General features: G+C 42.1%; 1 long non-coding RNA gene across 1 annotated transcript; it reads left to right on the top strand.

The window, feature by feature from the left end:
* The first annotated feature begins 7 nt into the window (after positions 1 to 7).
* LOC138954506 (uncharacterized) lies at positions 8 to 2813 on the top strand. The gene is made up of 2 exons (XR_011451866.1): positions 8 to 145; positions 2151 to 2813. It is a non-coding gene; the product is annotated as an uncharacterized lncRNA (long non-coding RNA).
* Positions 2814 to 5275: the final 2462 nt, after the last annotated feature.

The raw sequence follows: 5275 nt of genomic DNA, 5'->3' as shown, positions 1-5275 counted from the left end.
TCGCAGATATTGTACTCATCTACCTGGGTTCCTTTCTTCTGGGACTGCTGTTCAAGCTGGTCCAGTATCACAGAGAGCAACTCCAACGTCAGGATGACGCCACAGCAACATCTGACGTCACTACTGGAACAGGACACGAGGATAAGTGCGTCACTAAGATATACTCGTGCCTCATTATTTTGTCAGTGGAGTGTGTGTGTGTGTGCGTGTGTGTGTGTGTGTGTGTGTGTGTGTGTGTGTGTGTGTGTGTGTGCGTGCGTGTGTGTGTGTGTGTGTGTGTGTGTGTGTGTTTGTGTGTGTGTGTGTATTCGTCTGCCTGCCATTCTGCCTCTCTATCTGCCTGTTTGTTTGTCTTATTATGCCTGTCTGTCGGTATTCTTGTCTGTCTATCTGGCCTACTTTTTTCACAACAGGTTCTTTGTTAGTTTGTCAATGCCATAGTTTCCCTTTGAATTGCTCTCACGTTTCGCTCGTCTCCTGATTGTCGTATCATACATTTACCGCAGCTCTTTTTACATTTAGTCAAGTTTTGACTAAATGTCTTAACATAGAGGGGGAATCGAAACGAGGGTCGTGGTGTATGTGTGTATGTGTGTGTGTGTGTGTGTGTGTGTGTGTGTGTGTGTGTGTGTGTGTACCCCCGTTTCCACAGGTTTGGTTGCCTAAATCACCATAAGGCAACCATCCACACGTGGATGGCAACCTAAACTCTGGATGACAACCTAATTGTGTGGATGGTCGCTTCATTTAACACCGTTAAATTGACTTTTTTGACGGAAAGAATGTCATAACAATGTTCAAAATGACATTCTTTCCGTCCTCTATAGGCGACGAAATAGGTCAAATTTTGTGCATTTTTTAGTGCAAAATTCTTCGATGCCGGAGCGAGTACTGCACCCAGTGCTGTTGTAGTGCAAGTGCACTAGAAAGGCACTACACCCAGTGCCGCCTCTTAGGTAACCATCCACACTTTAGGTATGTGTGTGTGTGTGTGTGTGTGTGTGTGTGTGTGTGTGTGTGTGTGTGTGTGTGTGTGTGTGTGTGTGTGTGTAGAGCGATTCAGAGTAAACTACTGGACCGATCTGTATGAAATTTTACATGAAAATTCCTGGGTATGATATCCCCAGAATCTTTTTTCGATAAATTTCGTTGATGACGTCATATCCGGCTTTTTGTAAAAGTTGAGGCGGCACTGTCACACTCTCATTTTTCAATAAAATTGATTGAAATTTTGGCCAAGCAATCTTCGACAAAGCCCGGACATTGGTATTGCATTTCAGCTTGGAGGCTTAAAAATTAATTAATGACTTTGGTAATTAAAAATCTGAAAATTGTAATTAAAATTGTTTTTTTTATAAAACGATCCAAATTTACGTTTATCGTATTCTTCATCATTTTCTGATTCCCAAAACATATAAATATGTTATATTTGGATTAAAAACAAGCTCTGAAAATTAAAAATATAAAAATTATGATTAAAATTAAATTTCCGAAATCGATTTAAAAACAATTTCATCTTATTCCTTGTCCGTTCCTGATTCCAAAAACATATAGATATGATATGTTTGGATTAAAAAATACGTTCAGAGAGTTAAAAAGAATAGAGATATAGAAAAGCGTGCTATCCTCCTCAGCGCAACCGCTACCGCGCTTTTCTGGATTGTTAATTTCGCTGCCTTTGCCACGAGCGGTGGACAGACGATGCTACGAGTGTACGGTCTTGCGGAAAAAATGCAATGCGTTCAGTTTCATTCTGTGAGTTCGACTGAGCTTGACTAAATGTTGTATGTTCGCCTTTCGCGACTTGTTATTTCATACCTTAACGGTCCATTGGAACGCTTTGGAATTTCTCTATTGCTATGAAGTTGTGAGGTTTGGCTGCACTGACCAATACATGGACAGATCAATCATTTACAAACAATCTCTATCTTTGCAAAACTAAGAGCTCCCGGAAAATGAAGGGCTGGTTCTAACATACACGAAAATCGGCCTAATTGGCGCATATTACTCAAAGCTTTACACAAATGTGATTGCGCTTTCTATTACGTGTCCATAATAAACATAAAAAAGTCTATCTCACCGTATAAAATAGCACTGTTTTGACATCGTTTGAATTTGATAGTAATTCTTGTGTTTTGGTCACATGACAGGAACCGGAAACGTTCCACGAACACACGTGGGGATCAGAGGGTACAACGCTTTATCCAGTACGTCTTGGGATTCTACAGTCTACTCATCTTCTGCACCGGCATCGTTAGCTATGATTTATGCTTTTTCGTAGTGGCAGGGTTCGTTCTCGGAATGTTCATCAACATGTACAGACGACGCAGAGAAAAGCAAAGGGAACATGTTCAGTAGGCTATATATGTAATACTGAATACGATTGGAGATTGCAGAACTTGAGCAGATGAGACTCATGTTTCTTTTAGCTACAGAACCCTGATCATTTCAGAATCTCAGTTTATTCTTGAGCCGGGTTTGGTGGTGTGCGTGTGTGTATACCACTGGCACTTATCTGTTGCTCCCGTCAGCTAAACAAAGGTAATCACAGTCCCGAGGACGTCAGAAAAACATCAGTGGGCAATGTCTGCCTTACAAACTTTTTTCACACTACTATTTACTTTGCATCATGTTCATAATTAAATGTAGTCCATGCGCTTATCGGCCACCTCTGCGTCTCTAACGGCAACAACAACAAAGAAAAAAAATGGATATGGTGGTAAAGGGAGTAGAACAGACGGTTTTCTTTTGCATCTATCAAATTGTAATTGTGGATCGAAAGCAATGTGTACAAAAACTCGGTTCCAAATGGACGACTGAAATCTGTCGAGTCAGAAAACAAGAAGACCAGACAGAAAAAAGAGAGAGAGAGAGAGAGAGAGAGAGAGAGAGAGAGAGAGAGAGAGAGAGAGAGAGAGAGAGAGAGAGAGAGAGAGCGAGAGAGAGAGAGAGAGAGAGAGAGAGAGAGAGAGAGAGAGAGAGAGAGAGAGAGAGAGAGAGAGAGAGAGAGAGAGACCGACCGACCGACCGACCGACCGGCGACCGACAAACAAGACATACCGATGATGGGGCTAAAGGAAAGAGTGCAAGGCAACAACTGGTGGAAAAACGAAAACAGCCTCCAGAATAAAAACAAAGGAAAGATGAGTATCCCCCACTCGTTTTATTCACCCCCACCCCTACAACCCCCCCCCCCTCCCACTACCGTCAATCCACTTCTCTCTCACAGCCCCCCCCCCCCCTCTCACCCGGAACATTGCCACTCCCTCATTACAAACTTTCACAAAAAATGAACATGCTTTTTTTTTTTTTTCGCTCTCGGGGAAAAAATGGAGGACCCGCCTAAAACACATCAGCTGCCGAGTTAGCTTTTAATTCTCCGACGACGCCGCCAGAATTGAATTTGTCTGCTAGGAAGACAGGGGCAGTCTCTCGTTTGTTGTCTCTCAAAACACTACCTCGGGGTAATGATACACACGCGGCGCGGCATGGCGGGGTGCCCCCCAATCTGCGTTAAGGGCAGAATATACCTGCGCAGTTTCAGCGGCACAGAAAGCGCACTGCATAATATTTGATGCTGCGATAGGGATTATGACGAGTACTTGGCCTGTTTTCCTTTCACGCAACCTGTAGCGGGCTGGGATAATCTGCAGTGCGTCGTCTGTCCTGCTGAAGTTACATAGGTGAGCGTCAGGCCTTAGGGGCTCCGCTCACATATGTAACTTCAGCATTATGGGCAGTATACCTGCGCAGTTTCAGCGGCACAGACGACGCACTGCATATTATTTATGCCGCGATAGGGATTATGACTGTGTTCCTTTCATACAACGTGTAGCGGGCTGAGATAATCTGCAGTGCGTCTTCGGTCCTGCTGAAGTTATAATATATGTGAGCGGAGCCCCTTATGAACCTTTCCAGGGCGTGGGTGAAAGATGTTACAATGATGGGGAAGAGAAGGAGGAGAAGAGAAGTGATGATGACGCGTTGAAGACGAAAAGAAAGAAAGAAAGAAAGACGAATAAATTGGGAAGCGGACCAAGAAAAGAACAGAGAAAAAAAAAAGATTAGAAGAAAGAACGTAATTTATTGGCAGAGGAAGAGAAGTCGCGTAGAGAGTGATTGAAAGTTTGATAAAACATTCAGTCGATCTGTTGGTCTAACAGTCTGAACATGAAGGTTATTTCAGTCAGGAGGGTGGGTGAGCGGTAACAAACAAATAAACAAACAAAAAACAAGCAAGCAAACAAACCAACAAACAAAAGATAATCTAAATTCGTTCAACAGTTTTTGAGATACTGCTGTCCACAGATAGAATTATAGATAGACAGACAGACAGACAGACATACAGATAGACATGCAGACAGACAGACATACAGACAGACAGACAGACACACATTGGCAGACAAATACCCTCTCTGGCCCTCGATTAATCATTCTTTCAAGTATTGAGAGAGTACAGTGACTGAACAAGAAAAATGGGTGAAAAGGAAAAGAGAGTCGATAAGCGGAGAGTGCCTGACTGACAGTTTTATGGCTGTTTCTGTAACCACATGGTCTTCTTCTTCTTGTTCTTCTGCGACTCTCTTCTGCACCCCTCGCGTACAACGTGCATTTATGTCTTGCACGAGTTTTTGTTTGTTGCCGTTATGTGCTTTATTTCAATCTCCTACCATCCAAAGTATGGCTTTTCTTTTAATTGTTTCATGCGAAGAAATTCTGAATAACATTTTGTTTAAACCAAAGTATGGCTATTGCAGAGGACACACAAAAAAGAAACAAAGAAAAATAAAATAATAAAAGGAAATTAAAAACATACAATCCAAAACAACAGAAACCAACAACAAAAAACACACACAACAAAACAACAACAGAAAACAACACACACAACAAAACAACAACAACAACACCACCACAACAACAACAACAACAACAACAACAACAACAACAACAACAACAACAACACCACAACAACAACAACAACAACAACAACAACAACAACAACAACAACAACAACAACAACAACAACAACAACAACAACAACAACAACAACAACAACAACAACAACAACAACAACAACAACCATGCAACCAACCAACGAACCAACAAACTGAACGTACATGCTTTTACCCCCTTCCATTCTTTCTTTCTTCCTTTCTTCATTACAACCGCATAACCACAGCAGCATGACGTGTGTAGAAGACAAGAAATACAAACAGAAATTGCAGTATAAGCGATATGGCGGAAAAAGATCGGATTGACTGGCGGAGGCCTGCAG

This window comes from Littorina saxatilis, unplaced genomic scaffold, assembly GCF_037325665.1.
Source record: "Littorina saxatilis isolate snail1 unplaced genomic scaffold, US_GU_Lsax_2.0 scaffold_1628, whole genome shotgun sequence".
Classification (NCBI taxonomy): Eukaryota; Metazoa; Mollusca; class Gastropoda; order Littorinimorpha; family Littorinidae; genus Littorina; species Littorina saxatilis.
Note: the sequence above shows the minus strand (reverse complement) of the source record. Positions and strands in the feature narration are given on the sequence as shown.